This window comes from Cyprinodon tularosa, unplaced genomic scaffold (assembly GCF_016077235.1).
Source record: "Cyprinodon tularosa strain WSP-4 unplaced genomic scaffold, ASM1607723v1 ctg266, whole genome shotgun sequence".
Lineage (NCBI taxonomy): Eukaryota > Metazoa > Chordata > Actinopteri > Cyprinodontiformes > Cyprinodontidae > Cyprinodon > Cyprinodon tularosa.
In genome coordinates, this window is record NW_024038970.1 from 724,368 (window position 1) to 750,642 (window position 26,275).

The following is a 26,275-nucleotide window of genomic DNA, read 5'->3' on the forward strand; positions in this document are numbered from 1 at the left end:
TCTTACTTTTGTCTATTTTTGTATTTGTGTAAATATTGCATATTCTAAAAAAGAAAAAAATCAATACACTTAAATAGCCTTTGGAACGTTACTGTGACTGTTCTGAGCACGTTAATGAGGATGTCACAAAATAAAATGGAGAATATTTTAAAAGTATCCATTTCATCCAGAAAAGTCTTCAATATTTCCCATACAATGTGATGTAGCACTCTTTGATGTTTTAAGTATATACTGGAAAAAAATCCAAATGTAGATAAGCCATTTTTCTTAAAATAAGTGCATTTGTTCTTTATCTAATTATCTTTTTTTTTTATCTCATTTACCTACTCAAATTAAGGGTAAATGCACTTCATTTAAGATATTTGTACTTCTAGATCGTTTTTCTAGTGTAAGTATTTCCAGTACCGTTATTAAATAGTTTTTTAGCGATCTGGAAATTATTATTCTGTTTGCGCATGCGCAGGACGGATCGGGTAATGACACTCTAGCTATGTCAGTTAGCCATATTAAGTTACATTACTTTAACTGTGTCAACCTTAATCATTTGTTGTCTAAAATCTCTACCAAAGTCATTTTTAATGTGTTTCATTTGTCCTTCCTGCCCTCAGATCGTAATAAAAAAAATAAGACTAAGCTTTTTGTGTCACCTTGTTAATGGCAGAGCTCGGTTCTTTCCTTCAAGACTGACAATGACTGTTTTCTACATTCAGCTGCTTTATATCGCAGATGAAACATAAAATAATAGCAAATAAAGGTAATAATATGTCAAGACTCTAGGAGAGATCTGATTCTTAAGAAAAGCTTGCAATACAGTTTGTCCGAGTGGAGTTGCCATATGATGACGTCATGAGAAGTTGCCCCGAGCAGATCTGGTAGCTACAGCGTCATATAGATGATAGAGTGGAAGAATGAAGTTTGTGCTTTAAACAATGTTAGGTCTAATGTGATAGAGATGCTGATCAAAGCCCCATCAGCAGAATCTCCCTTATCTCCTGATTTATTTGTTTTTTCGGCTTTTCTACCAGAAACTTTCAAGATGTAAAGGATGTAAACATTGGCCCTTTATTCTACACAGGGTGCACTGGGTGTTTATCTTTAAAGATTTGATGTTTTTCAGGGCTGCATGGTGGCGCAGTGGGTAAATCTGCTGTTCTCCCTGAGCATGCGTGGGTTCTCTCTGGGTACTCCAGCTTCCTCCCACAGTCCAAAAACATGACTGTTGTGTTAATTGATTTCTCTAAATTCTCCTTTGCTGTGAGTGTGAATGGTTGTGTGTCTCTGTGTTGCCCTGCGATGGACTGTTGACCTGTCCAGGGTGGACCCTGCCTCTCAGCACCCCTCACCACCCCAGCAGGGATAAGCGTGACAGAAAACAGATAGATGGAATATATTTGATGTTTTCTTCTGATTTGTAAAGCTAGATCTTCTTCAATCGCAGCCATAGTGTAGCAGACTCCAGTCTTTGTGGTTTTTCTTGGCTCAGGGTGTGCAGCCCTGGAGTTTGATGAATGGCTTTAGTCTCTTAGTGCTTCAGCAGAGCAGGTAGAAATGCCAGTCATCCTCATCCCAACAGAACGCTGAGCTTTTCTCTGCATCATCTGTGAATGAGCAGCTGCTGCAGGAAAGGGGAAACATCTGTTTTGATGTCCTGGGAAAAAGCCGTGCATCCTGTGATGATTATGTCTCAGAAATATCGGGTTTTCCTGAACATCCCTAGGACGGGCTGTAATCTGAGCGTTTCTCATCCGTTCACAGGCAAATGAGAGAAAACGAAACTATCGTCGCTTTCGGTTACTGCTGAAAGAAGTGATCTAATTAGGCTTATTCTCTTCATTCAGGCTTTAATAAGAAGTCCTTTGAAAAAGCTTTCCAGGGAAACTTCCTCATCAGTCAGACTTCTAGAAATGTAAAACTGTTTCAGCAAGGAAATCATTGACCTGAAGATGATGTCATATTGACATGAGTGGAAGCTGCCTGTTTAGACTCAGACATGTAGTGCCTATGCAGATGTTTGGACAGGTTCTTTCTAATTACAACATCTCATACTGCAGAGATACACCTGCTAGAGCCTGTTATCTTCAGCACCGGCTGGCAGCTGTCTGGCTCTCATACTGCTTCTACAAGCGAACCAAAACACTTTGAGCTGTTGGATTTCTTGAAGCAGATTAACCTTTTCCCTCCCTCCATACTGTGTGGCTGATCTACAGGCTCAGGACTCTCCTTCCTTCAGAGATAGGGCTTCATGTCTTGGTCCCCCTCTGCACTCTGAGAGTGAAATATGTCTGTAGTGGTTTAAATGAAGCAGGAACCACAGCAGGTTTATTACAACTCTAACAGTTTATTATGTCAAGTTACAAATAAGTCATTCATGCAGCTCCGTAAAGCTTTATTGTGCTTGTGGAACATTTTCTGACTCATACTCGGCTTCCTCCTTCATATTATGACTCAGAGTCACTGTTTCAGGCTTTAGCTCTGTCCTCTCTGGGTGTCTGCAGCTTCCTCTATTTGTCTGGAGGCGAAACCACCACAAATCCCTTTAGTTTTACACCCTGAACAGTCTGAAATATCAAAGCATTACAGGAAGGACTTCTTCCAAACAGGGAGTTGACTTAGTCTTCTGGAGAAATGGGACCTACTTTATGATATTATTTTCTGTCACTTCCTTCACTAGAAGCATCAAGTGGATATTCCATTATTATTCAGTTCTGTTTAATATAGCATCAATATGAAGAGAAATATCAGCTGTGCTGCTGCCATCAACACCTTTGTTTCTAGATGTTGGAGCTTGGCCTGTTTTTCAGTGTAGTCCTGTTTCTCTGACTGTGACTAACTGGATGTGCTCTCTTCATCCTCTGATATGGGAGCTGGCTCGGAGCTCGTCTGCCTGGCTGTGTGTTTCCTGGATGGGGCCGCCTGTGGAGCTGGTTGACAGTTGCCTTTTGTATCTATGCTTCTTTTTCTATGTCTGCTTCTGTCTCCTTGAACCCCAGTGGGCCTCAGCAGATGGCCGCTCACACTGAGCCTGGTTCTGCTGGAGGTTTCTTCCTGTTCAGAGGGAGTTTTTCCTCTCCACTGTCGCTACAAGCATGCTTAGTGTGAGGGATTGCTGAAGAGTCAATGAGTCGATGAATCAACTTTATTGATTGCAAGTTATTATTTTTAGTTTAGTTTCTCAGAGCCACAGTTGAGGGGCCGAAGATCCACATGTGTCCCTGGTTGCAGGCCCCTGGTCTAGATCTACCATATAACCCCCCCACCCCCACGAAATACAACAAAGCTTTCATCTGTAGCTTTTCTTTGCTTCAGCTTCATCATACAAATCCCTTTGCAAGCTCCTGTAGTGTTAAAAACCAAATAAATATGTGTGGCTGTTTTTTAGATGTTAAGCATCACTAATCTTGCTTTAGCTGCCATAGTGAGACACTGGAGCTGTGAAGTTATTCATTCTAAGATGATAAACAGGTTATTTTTAGAAGATATACCCAACCTAATGAAATTGCACTACTGCCGTGTTAAAAGGAAAAGTTCAGTTAGCAAGGAATAATCAATGAATCATTATTTATACCTAAAACTAAGAGATTCACGGTGATTTAATGAATTTAGCTTTAATCAGTAAAAAAATAAAAACAATAATTTTCGGCGCCATAACTGATATTTGGGCCATTTTTGCCCAAATATAGTAGCCCCTCCCTCCTGCCATCTTCCAGCAGTGATGTCACGGTGCGGTAAGCCTAGCGCCATTCTCCCCGCTTTACAAGCTAAATCAGTGGGAACTACTAGACACATCTGCAATCAACAACAATTATTGAAGATTTCCAGAGGACTTCACCATTGAAATTCACCAGAGCTATAGTGAAACTGACGATGCCCACGTGCATGGCAGCTGGATGCTGGAATACATCGGGTAAAAGTGAAAAAAAAGTTATTTCCCCTTTCTGATTCCTGATCCTCCACGGACGGGTTGGTCGTTGGATCGCCAACTTGAAGAGGGAGGATTTGCCATCGAGCTTCTGGCCAGAGAAAAAACCCGTAATATGTAGCCAACATTTGGAAGAAGAATGTTTTCAAGATGACTTGGATAATAGCGCGTTGTGACAAACACCAGATACAGCACTGGGACTTGATCAACAGCCGATACCGCACCGTGACATCACAAACCAGTAGGTGGCAGTAGTGTTCTTTGACAAACATGGATGCCTCCAGTAAAGCACATTCACATGAAAATTACTCTGAAAACACTGATCATTTATTGAACAGGATGGAATCATTTCATATTTAAAGAACTTTCAGAAGTGTGAGTTCTGATTATGAGCGCACTTCTCCTTTAAGAATCAGAGAGGACTGTGGTTTAGGCAGAGATGTTGACCAATTTGAGGGAAAGGGTCGAAAAATAAAGATTTTTTTTTTTGTAAGAAGGATGCAGCTTCTCTCTTCAGGTGTTACAGTCGCGTCCTTAGCACCTCACAGCCTTCACCCACCCCCACCCCCATCATCTTGTCACCTCTTTTGGCAACTGCTCAACAACAGCTGAATCAAAAGATTGTGACAATAACACCGGATGTTCCAGATCTCAGAATAAGTCAGTCTGTGAAAAATACCATTACATATTCAGAAGGGGACCAATCTGATCTCATCTGACCTTTGGAGGAAAAAGCTGAACAGCTGCTGTCGCTGAGCCTGACATCAGGAGGAAGGTGTTTGCACATTTTTAAAGATTTAGAGAGTTTGCAGATTTTTGGACTCAGCTAGCCATCTTTGGATACATTCATTGTTGTAAAGAAACCGTCCAAAATCTTTGCAGTATTTGAATCCAACCTTTGGTCCTTTCCTGCATGTCTCTCTCCCTTTCCCGTCAGCCTACTGTCCATAAAAACGAACCACTAGTGCCGTAAAAACTCAAAAAATACATAAAAGAAACTCAACGTCCAAGTTGAACTGAACACCTGAAGGTTGCTGATGTCTCTGTGGGCCGTCTGCTGCAGCTCAGCCTGGAATCTGTCTGCTGTGACATAACTGACTATTAATACTTTATGATTCAGCTTTGCACTCTCTTCAAGTACTGAATAATTTCTGTTTGTTTTTGGATGGCAGGCCTGAAGAGACCTTTACATACTATGAAACTAAAGCATCACCTGCTAAAAGAAATAGTCCACATATTGTTAACTGGATGCTGCAAGCAGCTAGAAGTCAGAGGATTGAAGGCATAATCAGATCTCAGTGTTCCTGTTTCAGCCACCGCAGGGATTTCATTCAATTCAGTTGATTTCTATAGCACCAATTCACAACACGTCATCTCAAGGCACTTTACAGTTCAACAGATCATCCAGTCACATTGATTCAAAATTGATTGCATTGAATTTTCAGCAATCCCTCACACTAAGCATGCTTGTAGCAGCAGTGGAGAGGAAAAACTTTTAAAAACCATTTGAAAACAAACCATGCAAAGAGCAGTGTTGCCAACTTAGCGCTTTAGTCGCTATATTTAGCCACTTTTCAGACCCCTCTAGCACTTTGATTTCTAAAAAGCTCCTAGCGCCAAATCTAGAGACTTTTTTCTGCTACTGGAGACTTTGGAGACAACATCTAAAAGCAGCGAACTCTGCTCTCCAGAGCGAGTAGATTGGTAACCCCGCCTCCTGCTCTCCTCTATCTTGTCTGCTGTCATGATTCATGCAGCTATTATTTCATCCAAATGAAAAATGGAGAACAGATAAGCAGATCATGGCTTGTCTACAGTGAAAAGAAGGACTGGGTTATTTACTTTGGCCTTTTTGGAAACACAGGAAGGAGCAATCAGCTAAGTGAGCTTAGTGCTTGGAAAAAATCTTTCATTCCTTTAGAGACAGCATGAAAAGTCAGCTGAGTACAAAACATAGAGAGGAAAACAAGAAGAAAAGGGACAAGAAGAGAGGGACACAACCTAGAACAGATAATGGATGTCTATTCTATTAACATTTCTCTATCTGTAGAATGGGTCTGTTTTATGTGTTGTCTTCTCAGTTCAGAGGGGCCCCTGCCTGTCTTTGCCTAGGGCCCCACATTTCCTAAATCCGCCCCTGACTATAACCCAGCATTTTGTAGAGTGTAGCTTGTCTAAAATGTTATTAAAGCAGCACTATTTAACTTTGGACTAAAGTATTAGAGCAATTTTATTTGTCCCTAGTGGCTAAAAGTTACACGATGTTGCTTTAAAGGAAAACTGTCAAAAGTTAATCTAATCTCACAAATGAATCAAAAAAGAAACTGCCTCATGTAGAAATCTAGTGTTTGGATGTCAAATGTTTTCCTTAATGATCTTTTTGCCTGTCTTTTATTTGTAATTATTTAAGCCGAAGTGATGCACAAAGCAATTATTTCCCTTCTTGTTTATTAGTAGTTACTTGTTTATTAAAAACCAAGCTCCCAGAATTAATGGGGATTAGGTTGGTAACCTGGTCAACTTGTCTTGTTTATCCAGAGCCTTAACTAAAGCCCTAACTGCACCTCCAGCTTATTATTACTTCCTCTCACTTAAACCCATCAGTCGGCCATGAAGGCATGTTTGCCTTTGTTTTGAGTTTTTTATAATCATTTGTTTTGAGAATAACTCCATATTCCATGTTCATATAACGTTGATGGTTAGTTGATGAAGGCGTGTGGAGGCGGTCCATGCAGTGTGTGTCAGACCACGTTTGCCCCCCAACCACCTGTGCAGCTGAGCTCCATTGTTCTGCAGACTGAGGGTCTGATGGTTCACAGCCCAGCCAGAAGCAGCAGTCTGGTTCTGTTCAATTCCTCTGCTGGAAGCCATTGTTGGTTCCACATAACTATCAGGTTTGTAAAATATAAATCATCAAATTTCATCCTACAGCAAATCCCTTCTCATAACAATGACTGCATAGCTGAGGAAAGGTTTGCTTTTTTCTCGTGATGGAAATATAAGAACGAGGATAATTACAGAACCGACATAAACCAAGAACCCTCTGCAAGACGTCGGTGGGGTTATTTTTGTAACCTGGCCAGACTGGGTCACTTTAAATCCATTGAAGGATTAGGCGGCTAAAAATAACCACTATGATGGGGGACTTAGTGCACAGTACAAACCATAAACAAGCCAATGGCGATGTCTGTGAGGGAGTCATTATTGGCGTGACCTCGGTCAGAAAACAGCGGCGGGATAAAGAAGGAGTTTAGGAGCAGGCTTCTCACAGGCAGCGTCCGGCGGGGAGCAGCTGCTCAGCCACAGACCAGCTAAAACCATTCAGACGCCCAAGCACCGATCCATGCTGCCTTCCAAGAACTCTGCTACGCTAGAAAAACCAACGCCGCAGTCCGCTGTCCAGCATGTCATTTCAACCGACACCGTCTCTCATCTCCAAATGAGTGCAGCCTGTGTCTGCAGTTCGTCCCTCTGGGCTTCCATGAGGCCCATGGGCAAGACGGCCGGCCTTCCACATTAGCCAGTAAAGTTTGATCTGTGTTTGGATAAACTGACTGGGGATCATTTGACTCACTTTCAGCACTTTTATTTTTGCCTTAAAGGCTGGAAAGTAGCTGAATGCTGCTGGAAAACACCTCTGGGAATCAATTCAATTCACTTTATTTCTATAGCAACAATTCACAGCACATATCATCTCAAGCCACTTTACAGTTCCCCAGATGATTCAATCAAATTGATTCCAAGTTTTCTATCTAAGGAAAACCAGTTGATTGCATCGACTCATTGACTCTTCAGCAATCTCTCACACTAAGCATGCTTGTAGCGACAGTGGAGAGGAAAAACTCCCTTTGAACAGGAAGAAACCTCCAGCAGAACCAGGCTCAATGTGAGCGGCCATCTGCTGAGGCCGACTGGGGTTCAAGGAGCCAGAAGCAGACATAGAAAAAGAAGCATAGATACAAAAGGCAACTGTAAAAGGCGGCCCCATCCAGGAAACACACAGCCAGGCAGACGAGCTCCCAGCCAGCTCCCATGTCAGAGGATGAAGAGAGCACATCCAGTTAGTCGATCTCCAACATCTATAAACAAAGGTGTTGATGGCAGCAGCACAGCTGATATTTCTCTCCAGGATGGAGTCACAGCCAAACAGGAACAGACCAGATGAAGCTACTATGAGAAAAAGCAGAGAGAGCAGAACGTTAGAGATTGAACTAACAGATTAAAAATAAGGTTAAAGGTTAAAAATAACGTAATCATTTCGTTTTTTGTACTTAAAACAGTTTATCTTCTTGTGTGTGATATACAGGTGCTGGTCATAAAATTAGAATATCATGAAAAAGTAGATTGATTTCAGTAATTCCATTTAAAAAGTGAAACTTGTATATTATATTCATACATTACATACAAACTCATATATTTCAGATGTTTATTTTGTTTAATTTTGATGATTACAAATGACAACAAATGAAAATCTCAAATTCATCATATCAGAAAATTAGAATATTGTGAAAAGGTTCAAAATTGATGGCCCCTGGTGCCACACTCTAATCAGCTAATTAACTCAAACCACCTGCAAAAGCCTTTAAATGGTCTTTCAGTCTAGTTCTATAGGCTACACAATCATGGGGAAGACTGCTGACTTGACAGTTGTCCAAAAGACGACCATCGACACCTTGCACAAGGAGGGCAAGACACAAAAGGTCATCGCTAAAGAGGCTGGCTGTTCACAGAGCTCAGTGTCCAAGCACATTAATAGAGAGGCGAAGGGAAGGAAAAGATGTGGTCGAAAAAAGTGTACAAGCAAGAGAGATAACCGCACCCTGGAGAGGATTGTGAAACAAAACCCATTCAAAAATGTGGGGGAGATTCACAAAGAGTGGACTGCAGCTGGAGTGAGTGCTTCAAGAACCACCACACACAGACGTATGAAAGACATGGGTTTCTGCTGTCGCATTCCTTGTGTCAAGCCACTCTTGAACCACAGACAGCGTCAGAAGCGTCTTGCCTGGGCTAAAGAGAAACAGGACTGGACTGCTGGTGAGTGGTCCAAAGTCATGTTCTCTGATGAAAGTAAATTTTGCATTTCCTTTGGAAATCAAGGTCCCAGAGTCTGGAGGAAAAGAAGAGAGGCACTTCATCCACGTTGCTTGAAGTCCAGTGTAAAGTTTCCACAGTCAGTGATGGTTTGGGGTGCCATGTCATCTGCTGGTGTTGGTCCATTGTGTTTTCTGAGGTCCAGGGTCAACGCAGCCACATACCAGGAAGTTTTAGAGCACTTCATGCTTCCTGCAGCTGACCAACTTTTTGGAGATGCAGATTTCATTTTCCAACAGGACTTGGCACCTGCACACAGTGCCAAAGCTACCAGTACCTGGTTGAAGGACCATGGTATCCCTGTTCTTAATTGGCCAGCAAACTCTCCTGACCTTAACCCCATAGAAAATCTATGGGGTATTGTGAAGAAGAAGATGCAATACACCAGACCCAACAATTCAGAAGAGCTAAAAGCCACTATTAGAGCAACCTGGGCTATCATAACACCTGAGCAGTGCCACAGACTGATCGACTCCATGCCACGCCGCATTGCTGCAGTAATACAGGCCAAAGGAGGCCCAACTAAATACTGAGTGCTGTACATGCTCATACTTTTCATGTTCATACTTTTCAGTTGGCCAACATTTCTATAAATCCTTTGTTTTTATTGGTCTTCAGTAATATTCTAATTTTCTGATATGATGAATTTGAGATTTTCATTTGTTGTCATTTGTAATCATCAAAATTAAACAAAATAAACATCTGAAATATATGAGTTTGTATGTAATGTATGAATATAATATACAAGTTTCACTTTTTAAATGGAATTACTGAAATCAATCTACTTTTTCATGATATTCTAATTTTATGACCAGCACCTGTATACCATCCAGGCTTTGAGGTATGGTAGCAGGGGAGCCGCCAGGAGTTTGGGGTGAGATACTTTGCAAACTGCTTCACTTTTCCCCGATGTATTCCAGCATCCAGCTGCCATGCACGTGGGCATTGTCAGTTTCACTATAGCTCTGGTGAATTTCAATGGTGAAGTCCTCTGGAAATCTTCAATAATTGTTGTTGATTGCAGATGTGTCTAGTAGTTCCCATTGATTTAGCTTGTAAAGCGGGGAGAATGGCGCTAGGCTTACCGCACCGTGACATCACTGTTGGAAGATGGCAGGAGGGAGGGGTTACTATATTTGGGCAAAACTGGCCGCTCCCAGACTCAGTGAGCATGACGAAATTATTGTTTTTAATTTTTTTACTGATTAACGCTAAATTCATTAAATCCCCATGAACGTATTAGTTTTAGGTATAAATAATGATCCATTGATCATTCCTTGCTATATATATATATATATATTTATTTATTTTTTTATTTTTTTTATTTTTATTTTTATTTTTATTTTTTTATGGTCAGAGTGTCAATTTTGGGTGTCCCTCTTGTCTTGGTCCTGGGACATTTGACCCGTTTGTCGCCCCTGTCTGCGGGCGTGATCCTGGTCATGTCTTCACTCAGGGTCTGGTCCCATAATAGTTCCTAATCGTCTCCCCCTTGTGGTCTGGACCTCCTCTGTTGTACAGATCTTATTAATTATTTTCTTTTTCTGCTCTGTAGTTTGTGTGTTGGCATCATTTATGTCCTTCTAGTACGTTTTGTATTTGCTGGGCATTTATGCCTTTGCGCTGCCTTTGCACCTTTAACTTGATGCTTAAAGATTTGGTGCCTTGAACAATTTGAATGATTGCTGGATCAGATCTTTCCAGTCATGGCGGTCCAATCGATCCCACGCTGCCGTGGGTTCTGATCTACATACTGGGGAGCACTGGGAGTGGAAAATGTCAGCTGACTTGTCTAGGAAACATCAGGCTGCTTCTCTTCCTTGAACTTGTCCCAGTTCAGCATTTTAATCAAGTAGAAATCAATAGTCCCAGAGATAAATATTGATCCCTGCAGAGCGAAGACTCTAAGCGGGGTGTTTGCTGCCACCAGCAGCACCTTTATAACCACATGTAGTGATTGTCCGGAAACAATGCAGAGATGAGGGTTTCAGAATCACTATGTGCAGATGGCATAAGAACAAACAAAAATGCAAAGACTTCAGATGAAGGGAAATATATCTAATATCTACTCACCTAAAGATTACCTTAAAAAGTATGCTTATCTTGTATATCTAAAAGTGTACCTATTTAATTTAAATGTAAAAGCTCATTCCATCTATACTTTATATACATTAGGGCTGAAACTAAAGATTATTTTGCAAATTGATTAAGCTGTTGATTATTTTTCCAAGAATCAATTTATAATCGGATGGAAAAAAATTTCTAAACTGGAAAAATGATCTAGAAATAAGTCAAAATGTCTTAAATTAAGTGTATTTACCCTTAATTTGAGCAGGTAAATGAGATGATCTGCAAATGGAATTAGTATTTTTACTCTTAAAATTAGATATTTGATCAAATGCACTTCAAATTAGACAATGCAATTGTTTGTTTTCATTTTAAGTGTAAATTGTCTTATTCTATTTGCAAAATGTCTCTTTTACCTCCTCAATCCAAGAACAAATGCAGTTATTTGAAGAAAAAATGACTGATCTAGATTTAGTTTTTTTCCAGTGTATGAAAAAAGATTTTTTTTTTTTTTTTTTGCAAAATGAAACCAGGTGAAACTACAACAAAACGAAATTTAAATCTCAGTAAGTGATATTTTTCTTAAAATAAGTGTATTTTTAATGAATTTAGGAGGTAAGTGAGACACTTTACCAATAAAACTAGACATTTTACACTTAAAACATGGAAAAATTATTTCATTGTCTTATTTCAAGTGCATATTATCTAATTATCTTATTTTAAGATAAAAATACTAATTCAACTGGCAAATTATCTTAATTACCTATTCAAATGAAGGGTAAGTACACTTAATTTGAGACAGTTTTACTCATTTTTAGATCCTTTTTGCGGTTTTAAACCAATGTATTGAGTTACAATTATAAATGAAAACGTATAGTTAAGAAGAAAGTGACCCTGAATTAATGTTGGTTTTCAGTACTGTACTATAGCATCACATCTAATAGGGAATGTTGATCACACTGGAAAAAAATCTAAATCTAGATAAGTCAGTTTTTCCTAAAATAAGTGCATTTGTTCTTGGATTGAGGAGGTAAAAGAGACATTTTGCCAATGGAACAAGACAATTTACACTTAAAATAAGAAAACACAATTGCATTGTCTTATTTTAAGTGTATTTTATCTAATTATCTTATTTTAAGAGTAAAAATACTCATTCCATTGGCAAACTATCTCATTTACCTACTCAAATTAAGGGTAAATACACTTAATATAAGAAATTGTTACTTATTTCTAGATTGCTTTTCCAGCACAGATTTTTAACAATAATAATACACTGGAAAAAATAAACATCTAGATAAGTCATTTTTTCTGAAAATAAATGCATTTGTTCTTGAGTTGAGATGGTAAAAGAGACACTTTGCCAATGGAACAAGACAATTTAGAACTAAAATGAGAAAACACAATTGTATTGTCTTATGCATTTTATCTAAATATCTTATTTTAAGAGTTAAAATACTCATTCCATTGGCAAATCATCTCATTTACTGCTTGAATTAAGGATAAATACACTTAATTTAAAACGTTTTTTCAGTGTATCACTCAGTTAATTCACCTGTGGGTAAATTAACACCTTTCACTGGAACAATCCAAATCTAGATAAGTCATTTGTTCTTAAAATCAGTGCATTTGTTCTTGGATTGAGGAGGTAAATGCAGCACTTTGCCAATGGAACAAGATAATTTACACTTAAAATAAGACAACACAATTGCATTGTCTTATTTCAAGTGGTTATTATCTAATTATCTTATTCTAAGAGTAAAAATACTCATTCCATTGGCTAAGTATCTAATTTAGTCATTCAAATTAAGGGTAAATACACTTAAGAAATCTTTACTTATTTCTAGATGGTTTTTTCAGTGTTCATAGGCTCCACGACTATAGCAGCTAAATTATTAGATTAAAAGTGACTAATGTGAGTCTTAAATGAGTCATAAACAGTGAACCACAGCTTTTTTATTTTACAAATAATGAACTCTTATTTGCAACAATCGAAGCCAATGCAGCGAACAAACTGAATAGTTGGCGAAGCGTTGGCTGGTGACAGAGTTCCTCCTTCCTACAAATATTTCCACTGCTTGGCTGTAGGAAGGGGCCTAATCAATAAGCTCTGCTTTCTCTTCTCGTGTTGAGTCATGAAGACTGCTGCCCAAACCCACTAAACCGCACTGTGTTGCATCTGCGCACACATGAAACCATAACCTTTCAGTGAGTGTCGGCAGGCCCGTTGTGACGTGTGTTTATGCAGTTTAACGTCTGTCTGATCCGTGATGAGTTTCCCTCTAATTAACCCGCCGCTGATTAAGGAACCCCTTCATGTCTGATTGTGTGTCTGTTTAATCGACAGAACGTCTCGTTACCGACACATGATGCCGTGCAGGGCTGAGCTTGATGCAGAGCTACCTGTAAAATCTGCTGACTAATGACAGCTTCGTGTGAAACCTGCACACTCTTGCATTGCTCAGCTTCACTCGTATTCTGTGAAATGATTGCAGTGGTTTCACAAACCACAGAGACGAGCAATTTAAACAATATTCCTCCAGACTCCAAACACATGAAACACAGAAGAGCTGAAGTCAATGCACTGGAAAAAAAATCCAAATCTAGATAAGTGTCAATATTTCTTAAAATAAGTGCATTTGTTCTTGAATTTAGTGCATATTAGCTAATCATCTTATTTTAAGAGTAAAAATTCCATTGGCAGATTATCTAATTACCCTGCTCAAATTAAGAGTAAATACACTTAATTTAAAAAGTTTTTACTTATTTCTAGATTGTTTTTGCAGTGTGCACACACTCTCTTGCCACACAGCCTTAGATGCATTGATGGGGACACGCTCTCTTTTTAACGCTGTGATTCATCGGCAGTTTGCTGATGGATCATCACGTCAGCATAAAATGTTGAAACTTTGAGCTACTTTTAGGGAAGTAAAATCCCCCTTGGTTGCTTCAGCGACCTTTACCTCATTAGACTTTGTTTGTCAGCAGATGCCTCGGTTGTCATGGAGTTGCCTCAGTCTGTTTTGCTTTCATGATTAAAAATGAAAGCAAAACAGATAAACATGGGGAAAAAATGACCAAATAAATAGTATAGTATTGTATATTTATATTTACATCCCTTTTTATAGGGTTTTGTTGAGATTTTTTTTCTTTATATTCACAAATTACGTTGAAATTAAATTCTCAGTTATGTCTAAAGCTTGAACAAAAACACTTCAGATCATCAGTTACCATGGCAATCTGATTTCCAGCATCATCAGACGGTGATCTCTGTGATGTTTCTCTGATTTCTGTCCACTGTTCCTTTCAAATAGGCTAAGGAACTGATGGCACCGCTGTACAGAGTGGTTAAATTGTTTAATTGTTTGTTTAAACATTTTGCACTTATGTAAAATAAAACTTCTGCAGAAAACAAATTTTAAATAAGTCAGTTTTTCTTAAAATGAGTGCATTATTTTTTGCATCATTATGCACTGGAAAAATGATCTAGAGATAAGTAAAAATGTCTTAAATTAAGTGTATTTACCCTAAATTTAATTAGGTAAATAAGATAGTTTGCCCATGGAATGAGTATTTTAATTCTTAAAATAAGATATTTAGAAAAAATTTACTTGTAATAAGACAATATAATAGTTTTTTCTTGTTTTAAATGTAAATTGTCTTGTTCCATTGGTAAAGTGGTGAATTTTTTGCAGTGTAACGGCCACCTGCCTGCGTCAGCAGCTGGATCACAGAGACTCAGCGAGGAACATAACCTCCACCTCACATTTCCTGACATGTTAAACATCATCTTACTGTTGAACCACACGCCTCAGTTATTTATACCAGTGTTCTACAGTCAGGTGTAAAAGAAAAAAAGACTTCTACTGTCACTCTGTTCACACGCATGCACAGATGATGGCGAGCACTCACACAAACACACTCCCACACAGATGCTCATGCATGTGTACAGATGTGGCTTCTGGAGGGCTGGATGTGGGCGATGTGTCAACGTTTTCCTGTGGGAGACTTTCCACTCGTCTTTTTTCCATCAGGCCTTTCACTTATTCAAAGTTTTTCATTTTATCTGACATACACTGGAAAAATTATCCAAAAAGAAGACAAACCCTCTTAAATTAAATGTGTTTACCTTTAATTTGAGCAGGTAAATGAAATAGTTTGCCAATGGAATTATTATTTTCATTCTTAAAATAAGATAATTTGATAATATTCACTTGAAATAAGACAATGCAATTGTTTTTATCCTTATTTCATTCCATTGGCAAAACATCTCACTTTCCTCCATAATTGAAGAACCAATGCACTTATTTTAAGAAAAAGCGACTTATTTAGATTTACATTTTTTGCAGTGTACATGCAGATTTCTGTGGGCTGTTTTTGTGTTTTTTTTACACTGGAAAAACCCTCTACAACGGCTCTTAATAGTGGCTAAAAAATGATATAAAGAACAAAATAATGCACTAGAAGAACAAATACCAGTCTTACACTGGAAAAACAATCTAGAAATAAGTAAACATTTCTTCAATTAAGTGTATTTACCCTTGATTTAAGTTGGTAAATGAGGTAGTTTGCAAATGTAAATGATGATTTTTACTCTTAAAAGATAGCATGCACTTTAAAAAGGACAATTTACTTGTGTTTTTCTTATTTAAATGTAAATTGTCTTGTTCCATTGGTAAAATGTCTCACTCTCCTCTTCAATTCAAGAATAAAGCAGTTATTGTGAGAAAAAATGACTGATGTAGATTAACCTTTTTTGCAGTGTACATGCAGATGTCTGTGGGGTTTTTTAGATCCCTCTGCTGTGCAGCCATATTACAGGGTTCCCTCTCATACCGCTGACCCCCTCTCCCCAGATGTAACAGCAGAGCTCCTCCCTCTCTGGCATTTTGGGCTTTTCGTTCCTCGTTCAGAACGATTCCTGTCTTTGTTGTTGATATTTACTCAGACGTTTTCATCATGTGTGTTAAGCTGTTCCTCCTCGTTTTCATTGCACATATGAAAGGATTTTAATTCTAATTCTGTGAAACCCTTTTGGTCATGGAGACAGGTGTGATGATGTGACGTTCCGTCTGAGGCTGTCACTGTAACCAAAATAGGACGGAGTGATTTTAAGCCACAAACTGAATTGAATCCATATCACAGGTGAAAAATAAGTGGGGAGGGGGGGTCGTGGATCCCGAGACGGTGCTGAAAAGCAGCAGCTCCTCCTCTGAGCCCGGTCTATAGATAACCCCAGTGTTGCCATCACATGCGTTACCATATAAGACAGTTACATGACTAGCGCTGCACGCTGACATACTATGTGGGAAGTCATGATTCATGCAAGCTGCATTTGAACCGGCATAGCCACGAAAATACTCTGGCATGCCATCACACAAACACACACAACTATCACACACGCTCACCAACACACATACTTTAGTTGCTCAGTCATACCCACCACCCACAGACGCTGAGAGGCTTCTATGGCGGCTGGTGTCATGCAGAGACACTCGTTAGGAACTTGTCAGAGTGCAGACCTGGAACAACAGGATGACTGATCTGTATTGAGGCCTTTGAGAGGTAAAACCATCAGCTGATAACACTTTAACCACCTCAGTGCTTCTGTTTATAGGACGCTTTGTCAAACTCCTATCAGTAGTTATGGTGCAGCTTGAGTAAAAGGCAGAACATTTCGCCGTCTGCAGATCAAGCTTTGCTTCCTTGGAACATTTTGCTTGCTGATCCTTTTTATAGGCGAACATGTTTGCATTCTGGTTGGTGAACAGCTGCACAGATTTTTAGTAGCTTGAACATTTGTGTCATGGTTGGAGCAAATGGCTTCTGATCCGTCCGTCTTGGATGCAGCGTCAGCTCCAACGTGCTGTGACCCCTTTAAAGGGTGAACCGCCCTGGGTGAGGTCACTGCAGGATGACGAGGCTGTGGAGAGATCCGGCTGATTGTGATTGGATGTGGACGATCTGGAGGCCTACCTGCTATTTTACACAAACAAATAAAATACAATTCCTTTGATTCCTTTTATGCACTGCAAAAAAAATCTAGAAATAAGTGAACATTTCCTAAATGAAGTGTATTTATCCTGAATCTGAGCAGGTAAATAAGATGATCTGCCAATAGAATTAGTATTTTTACTCTTAAAATAAGATAATTAGATAAAATGCACTTGAAATAAGACAATGCAATTGTGTTTTCTCATTTTAAATGTAAATTGTCTTGTTCCATTAGCAAAGTGTCTTACTTACCTCCTTAATTCAAGGACAAATGCATTTCTTTGAAGTAAAAAATGACTTATTTAGATTTAATTTTTTCCAGTGCATTCTTCCAGGACTACACTGCAAAAACAATCTAAAAATAAGTCAACATTTCCTTAATTAATTGTATTTATGCTTGATTTGAGTAGGTTAAAATTATGATCTGCCAATGGAATAAATAGTTTTACACTTAAAATAACATAATTAGATAACATACACTTGAAATAAGACAATGCAATCGTTTTTTCTTATGTAAAATGTAAATTATGTCATTCCATTGGCAAAGTGTCTCATTTACCTGCTCATTTCAAGAACAAATTCACAGTGTAAAGTCAATACAACACGCTCCACTCGGCTCTTCTGGTCTGAACAAAGGATCCACGTTAAAAACCAAGCTGCTTTACTTTCAGGATTCTCCAGCAGGTTTAATTGCAGCCAAACACCAACTTGTTCGAACATGAAACAGTCAGATTGTAGGTGATGAATCCTTCAAAGTCACCCTGGACTACATGAAAACCTGGAACCGGTGAGACAGTTGGATATTTAAAAGCGTCCAAGTTGTGTTTGAAGCTCCTTTCTGGGATCAGCTTCACTGCGCCTCCATTGGAGATGATCAGGGATATTCTACTGGTTACTTCCAGGAGCAAAGAACATCCATTAGGTTTCTACGTGGACGTGAGCATGAAGACCTTCAGCTTTTTCCTCCTCTGTGTCTGTGATGCTCCTGGATGCCATGTTCAGTGCAGTTTTGTTTTTTTACCCAGCACAGTTTGATGTAGAAAACAATGTTGTGGAATATTTCTTTTTGAACTTTCTGTAAGAAAGCTTTTCCTTTGTTTGTGTTGCTGCTTGCCGTATACACCGTCCTGCTCCCGGTGGGCATCAGCAGCCTGTCACAGCGTTATCTGAGGATCAATAGCAGCAACCCGGTGACCTTCAGAAGAGCTGTGTAGATTATCAGCCCTGAAGAGACAAAGAGGCGTAAGCTGTGGATGGGGACGTTATGCAGCAAGAGTGGACAGCCCCAGAAAAACTCAACCTTTATCTGATTTACAAGCTGAAAGGCTCCCTGTACATGTGAAACCTAAAGATGAACCAATAGAGACGCCTGATCTTCAGGTTCCACTTTTCAATAAGATTTGGGATACTTTTACAACCAAGTGTTAGGAACAGGCAAGAGATTTATTTATTTACAAATACAAGAATAAAGCCATATTATTATGAGAATAAAGTCGGAAAAAGTATCAGCATTAAGTCATAACATTACGAGAAGAATGTAACATTATTAAGTCATAATATTATGAGAATAAAATCAGAATACTATGAGAATAAAGTTGCAACATTAGGAGAATACAGTCATAATATAACAAGAATGGAGTCGCAAAATTATCAGAATAAAGTCATAATATTATGAGCGTAAAGTCCTAATATTACGAGAATAAAGTCTCAAAACTATCAGAATAAAGTCGCAAAATGATCAGAATACAGTCATAATATTACGAGAATAATGTTGTAACATTATTAAGTCGTAATATTGTGAGAATAAAGTCGTAATACTACGAGAATAAAGTCTCAAAACTATCAGAATAAAGTCGCAAAGTGATCAGAATACAGGCATAATATTACGAGAATAATGTTGTAACATTATTCAGTTGTAATATTGTGAGAATAAAGTCATAATACTACGAGAATAAAGTCGCAACATTAGGAGAATACAGTGATAATGTTACTAGAATAAAGTTGCAAAAGTATCAGAATAAAGTCATGATATTATGAGAATAATGTTGCAACATTATGAGACTAAAGTCAAATTTTACAAAAATAAAGTTGCATAATTACCAGAATAAAGTTGGAACATTACTAGAATAAAGTCGTAATACTACGAGAATAAAGTCGCAACATTATGAGAATAAAGTCAAATTTTACAAAAATAAAGTTGCATAATTACCAGAATAAATTCAGAATATTAGGGGAATACAGTGTTGGGGTGGTGAGGGGTGCTGGTGTCTATCTGCAGCTGTCAGTGGGTGAGAGGCGGGCTCCACCATGGACAGCTCACCTGTCTATCGCAGGGCAAATGTTACAACATTATTCTCATAATGTTCCGACTTTATTCTCGCATTTAATTATTGGACCTAATTTTCCATCCTATACTTTGAACTGAAGTTTATTTATTATGCTTTAATGAAACTCTGGGACCTTTGGTTATTATTGTGGTGCCTTCATGGACCCTCAGTAATGCTTGTATTAGCTACAGATTACAAACTTTATTCCTTAACAAGAGGCTCAAACTTTTCAAGCTTTGATGATCAGGAGGAAAACCAAAACAGCTAAATCAGTCATTGTTGGTTTGTGAAGTAGAGGAGACCTGTCCCCCACTTCACAGTAACCATAGTTTATATTTAACCTAAAGATCCTTTTGGTTGTAGGTTAATTCACTTTATTATCTGCCTCATTGAGCATTCATTGCTTTGACCTAATTCTATTCGATAAACATAAACTATAAATTCCAATAAAGCAACACGTCCATCCTCAGTGTATTTACAGTCATCTGGTAGGGAGCCTTCCTGCGCTGTTCAGGGTCTTTTCTCCCAGACCAAACTGCTGTTAGTCCTGCAACCACAGCCACAGAGACTCTTTTACTGCAAAGAGCTGCAGGTCTGATTTATTACAAACCTGCTGTGTAAATGATTCATTCAACAATATTGTAAAGGGATCAGTTTGACGGAGGCATCGTCAGGGTGTCAAACTAACCAAATCATGATGCACTTACACAAATCCAAACATCAAAGGTAGCGGCGGAAGCCTCATAGATATTTTTTATTACATACATCTATTAGCAGCTGTGATGACTAAGAGCTCAGCTTTTATTACTGCTAATTACATCAGCGCTATAGTCCTTAGCCAGCTCTAGGAAATGATTATCATCTCAAATCCACCATTAGGATGAAGGATGGTGTGGGGGGGGCTGAATCAACCACTGGTACTCTGCTTCCTTTACTGATGGAGACCGTTAGTCTGCAGTCATAGAAAGAAAACCTGCAAACAAAGCCTGGTCTACTGAATAATCCATGACCTACAGAGTCAATTTATATGCCAGCTAAACACATTTAGCCTTTTTATAGAACATATATTGATTTTTAACTATTATTTTACATTTCTCGCTTTCTGACATTAAATCAGAATAAACTCTGCTTGTTTTAAGGTAAATAAGGATGATTAACTCTATCTACACTAGAAAATATCCAAATCTAAATAAGCCAATTTTTCTTAAAACGAGTTCGTTCTTGGATTGAGGAGATAAAAGAGACACTTTGCCAATGGAACAAGATAATTTACACTTAAAATAAAAAAAATATATATTGCATTGTGTTATTTCAAGTGAGTAATATCTAATTATCTTATTTTAAGAGTAAAAATACTCCTTCCATTTTCCTACTCAAATTAAGGGTAAATACACTCAATTTAAGAAATCTTTACTTTTTTCTAGATTATTTTTCCAGTGTAGTTAGGTTATCTAATCTAGCATTATGATAATGCTTCCTTATGTGAACTGATGGGGAAATAATGAGAGGAAAAGTTGGTTCTTCATTAAACCCATTTTCCAGCCGCATGTGGCTCTTTGGACCCTCTACAATGGCCCTAAATAGTGTTTAAAAATTATATAAAAATAATGTACTATAAGAACATACCAGTCTTAGACGCTTTTGTGGGTATTTTAAAAATTTGAAAAGCACCAGAAATATGTTTTTAGAGCAATTTTTCCTTTAATTGGTTTGGAAACTAGGTGTTATTATTATTATTATTATATATATTTTTACATCAAATAATACCCTATAGAAAATATCCGTGCTTCAGTTATATGAATCGTTTTTCCTTATTTAAAAAGAATCCAAATACTTTCTTGGTTATTTAAAATGGCAACAGATTTCTCATGGCAGATATTTAACAAAAATAATAGGTTGTTTATTTTATTAAAAAATCTTGTAATATTTTGCGGCTCTAAACGAGTTTAATTAGCTGGATGGGGGTAAAATGGCTCTTTTGATATGAAAGGTTGCACACCCCTGCTCTAAAGCAACACAATAAGTCAATTATACACTGCAAAAAATGACATCTAAAATAAGTAATTCCTTTCTTAAAATAAGTAAATTTTTTATTGAATTTAGGCGGTAAGTGAGACAATTTGCCAAAGGAACGAGATAAATTACATTTGAGATAAGGAAAAAACAACTGCATTGTCTTAATTCAAGTGAACCTTATCTAATTATCTTATTTTAAGAGGAAATATTCTCATTCCATCGGCAGATCATCTTATTTACTGACTCAAATTAGAGGTACATTTTTGCAGTGTAGTTTGCATTAAGCACCGCGGTACAAAGTGATTCATTTGTGGTTACCTGACTGTGGTCTAATAAAACCAATGTTTATCGAACAGGATTGCATTTGAAGAAAAGAAAAGCTTAAGAAAATCATTAGAACTGTGAATTCGGATCATGACGTAAGGATCTTAGCGTATAGGCGCTGTGCTGCAGGACTGACTGGTGCACTAAGGGTCCAACCAGGAGGGCATGTGAGAATATAGATAAGTTATCTAGGAAGCAGAGCTTGGGCACTCTGTCCTCCGAATGAGAATGAACTCTGATTTTATTGCCAAATCCCTGAAACAGGAGAGGAAATCAAATCTGATCGCATCCTCAGAGGAAATGTAAAGGAGGAGCTGAGGAGGTGTCATTTCCCCCACTTCTGGAACTTAATGAGGTCAGCCAGGTAGCAAATATGAAACACAGATGGGTAATATCAGAAAGTTACTATCTGGCATTTAGCCAATGAGAACTTAATAGATAAAGCTGAGTTTCTCAGTCACAATGAATAATCTGGTCCTCATCGGCTTCTAAAAACACCTGATGCTAACTGCAATCATTTATTAAACGCCATAAGGAAATAGATCATTACAACAGTCCTGCATCAGTAAAATCCTTTAGAATCATGTTGTTGAGATCATTTAAACGTTTTCCCTCATCCTGTTTATTACTGCACCACAAAAAAATGAAATCTAGATAAGTAATTTTTTCTTAAAATAAGTGCCTTTTGTCTTAAATTGAGGAGATAAGTGAGACATTTTGCCAATGGAATAAGAACATTTACATTTAAAATAAAAATAAAAATCGATTACATTGTCTTATTTCAATTGCATGTTATCTAATCATCTTATTTTAGGAGTAAAAAATACTCATTCCACTGGCAGATCATCTTATTTATCTACTCAAATCTAGAATAAATAAACTTAATTTAAGATATTTAATTATTTTTGGATAATTTTTCCAGTGTACTAAAGAAGAAAAATAGAAGCAGCTTATTATTATGTTAAAAAGCTGCTATAAAGATTAACTTTCGTTAGTCTGTGCGCTCTTCTAAGGAGATATTTGCCACGCAGTCATTTTCTGACATGTATGTCTGAACAGGTGTCTGAATGTAGGTTTGAGTCGTCAGTGAACCGAGGAGATATGATGAGCAGAAACAGCAGGTTTAGAGTCCCACACCCTGGAAGCTGTATTCCTGAGGTGAACATTAACGCAGTTTTACCTCCCTATCCCTGCTCTGCCTTTCCCTGTGTGGGGATTCACTGCTGCCGCGTTCTAGTAGATTATTTACATCTGCTCTTCTTCACTTAAGGGTTTTCTGCTGGATCCATTCATAGGGCTGACTAGAAATAAGAGCGCATCCCAAGGCGCTTTCTTTACTACTGTAGTTGAACATGAGGTCATTTAGCGACGCTTTACTGGAAAACTATTTAGATAAATTCACTAGATTCAGTTCTCTTCTGCTAGAACAGATTGATCTATCAGATTTCAATTCTATTCAGTTAATTTCTATAGCTCCAATTCACAAAACATGTCATCTCAAAGCACTTTCCAGTTCACCAGATCATCCAGTCAGATTGATTCAAAGTTTTCTATCTTAAGGAAAACCAGCTGATTGCATCGACTCATTGACTCTTCAGCAATCCCTCACACTAAGCATGCTTGGAGTGACAGTGGAGAGGAAAAACTCCCTTTGAACAGGAAGAAACCTCCAGCAAAACCAGGCTCAGTGTGAGCGGCCATCTGCTGAGGCCCACTGGGGTTCAAGGAGACAGAAGCAGACATAGAAAAAGAAGCAGAGATACAAAAGGCAACTGTAAAAGGCAGCCCCGTCCAGGAAACACACAGCCAGGCAGACGAGCTCTGAGCCAGCTCCCATGTCAGAGGATGAAGAGAGCACATCCAGTTAGTCACAGTCAGAGAAACAGGACTACACTGGAAAACAGGCCAAGCTCCAACATTTATAAACAAAGGTGTTGATGGCAGCAGCACAGCTGATATTTCTCTCCAGGATGGAGTCACAGCCAAACAGGAACAGACCAGATGAAGCTACTATGAGAAAAAGCAGAGAGAGCAGAACGTTAGAGATTGAACTAATAGATTCTGCAGAGTGGGAGAATAGAGATAGAATGAAGCAGAATGATGAAAAGGGGTCCCTATGTCCTCCAGCAGTATAAGCCTATAGCAGCATAACTATAGAGATAGCTCAGGATAAAAACTTGTCTTTATTAGGGTAAAAATGCTTTTTAGAATTTTTCTTCAAAATTCAATGAATGTTAAGGTTGCTCTTCAACAATTAACCGGTTACTGATTCTGACATTTTGTAATCTTTAAACATTTGTGATTTTTTTCTTCTCAACCTGGACGTTAGTTTCTGTGTCCTTAATTAAAGTTTCAATAAACACATCAGTCTACAGATTAATTAAACTATGCTCTCCAGGCCTGTTAGAAGCTTAACTGCAATTTAAGGTTATAAATATTTTACTTACAGATCTACTTGTAGACAGCATGATGTATTTCTGAGTCTTATTCTACAAAATGTATTTAAACTGTTCCTCTTTAATATATCTTTATTATTTATATTCCTTTCACGTTTCTAATGTGTCAGTGAGATCATTGTCTAATGTTTGTGGTTCTGTGGTAATTAGCGAAAGACAAATATAAAGAGTTGCTTCTTCTTTATTAAAGCCTCATTTTACAGATTAAAATGCAAACATATAAAGAAACCAACCTTAGTTGGTTACTATATCAATTCCAGGATCAATAAAGTAAATCATTAGTATCTTCAGCCAGTGTTGAAGGCCAAAGGAAACCTTTCGGTCTGGATTTGTGATGTAAGGACTGAGAGGACTTGATAGGAAATGGAAGACTCTTCCACAGTCTGGGTGCTGATAGAGAAGGCTCTATCGCCTCTGGACCTTAGTCTAGCTTTAGGCTCAGATGGCAGTATGTGTTCCGCTGACCTCAAGGCTCTAGGTTTAGTGTAGCACTGCAACAGCTCTTTATAAAATGGGGCCAAAAAAAATCAATAACACCTTAAATTTACCCCAAATTCAAAAGAAAGCCAGGAAATGGTGCAAAGAACAGGGATGCAAGATTCCCGCCTCTTTTACGCCTTTCCTACAGGCCAAAAACACAGTTTGAACCCAGGAACATCTGCTTTTAGTAGCAGTGGGAACAGCCCACTGGTGTGTGTCTACCAGGGTCAAACGACTAGGCTAGCGACCTGCGTTAAAATCACCTAGGCTCTGATCTACATGCTGTGGAAACACCAGAGCCATGTTGACCCAATAATTACGTGATGCCACTGAACGTAACATATGGATGTCAACACATTGTGCCAGTCGCTTCTGATATAACAAGCAGAAACATTCGATAAACATGGAGCAGCTCTGGTGAGAGGGATTCAGACAGATAAAAGAGCGAAACAATAAAGCACACTGTCTACGCCCTGGCTTCCTTCCATGCTGCTCTCCATTGTTTACTTTCCTGATTTCTGTCGAATTGGTGACATCATCAACGCTAACCCAGTGTGATGGCCTCACCAGGCCTGCAGCAGCTGCCAGCGAGGGGTTAGACCAGCTATTTTATAGCCAGTGGGAAGGGAGGCAAATGCTGATTGTTAGCGGGTTGATTGTTAGCGGGTCAACCATGTTTGGAATTCATGCATTAACCCGCCATTTTCAGTGGGAAAGAGGCTGTAATCTTGGTCAGTATGGTGCCTCAGCATCTTAAACACGCTGGAGGACTACAGTAATCCAGATCTAATTTTCAAAGTTAGCCCAAGGAAAATAAGGTTCAATCTTCGCAAAGGGTTTGGAAAAAAAGGCCTCCTTTAAAGACCACACTGATATGTTTATCAAGTTAAACAGGGGATGAACCATTAAACACAAAGGGACGGCAGTTGGACGGGAAACATGACCAATCAGTTTATCATTTAGTCCAAAGCTTAGCTTAGTTTAGCTTTAATAAATTCCCTCTTAACCGTACCTGGACTTACCTAAAAAAAATTGGAAAATTTGCTGAATTTGGTGGACTTAATGTCATTGATAAATCACGTGTCAGTGAAAAGAGACTTTGTGCCTTTTGAAGGGGAATATATACCGGCCACAAAGAAAAGGGCCCCAGTACAGAGCCCTGTGGTTAACAACATAAATTCCTCTGAATAAGCAGTTTTATTTTTAAACCCAATCTGCATATCTAACCACCCCTTTACAGACGACAATTGTTATCAGATAACACAACTTGCCGCTGGAACCAAAAGCTGATATGATAGCAGTATATCTACCCAATAATATCTCCACCTACTAAAATAGTTTTTGTATGTCATCTTCAGCATGTAATTATTTGCATCATCTATTGCACCATCATCAATGTGCCTCAACATCTTAAGCTTATCTCTTTGGTTTGTATGGTAACACCACGTCCAGCTCATTACACAGGTCTTCATCTTTCACCATCATCTGTGACGGTGAACGGTCTGTGACCATTTCCTGAGGCGGATCAGAGGGTTGATCTGCCGATCAGTGAGACATGCAGGACATGTAAATCACAGATTGAAAGTTTGGTCTGAAAGGAG

At 38.5% G+C, this 26,275-nt stretch overlaps 1 protein-coding gene across 4 annotated transcripts in view; it reads left to right on the forward strand.

The window, feature by feature from the left end:
* bach2b (BTB and CNC homology 1, basic leucine zipper transcription factor 2b) overlaps window positions 1–26,275 on the forward strand; it is a 114,546-nt gene that overhangs the window by 48,775 nt on the left and 39,496 nt on the right. The window contains exon 1 of one of the 4 annotated variants that reach the window (XM_038289220.1): window positions 16,508–16,642. The exons of the other annotated variants lie outside the window; for them this stretch is intronic. The gene's annotated coding sequence lies outside the window, so the exon portion shown is untranslated. Of the gene's footprint in view, window positions 1–16,507; window positions 16,643–26,275 lie in introns of those variants that run through there. 4 annotated transcript variants of the gene reach the window in all.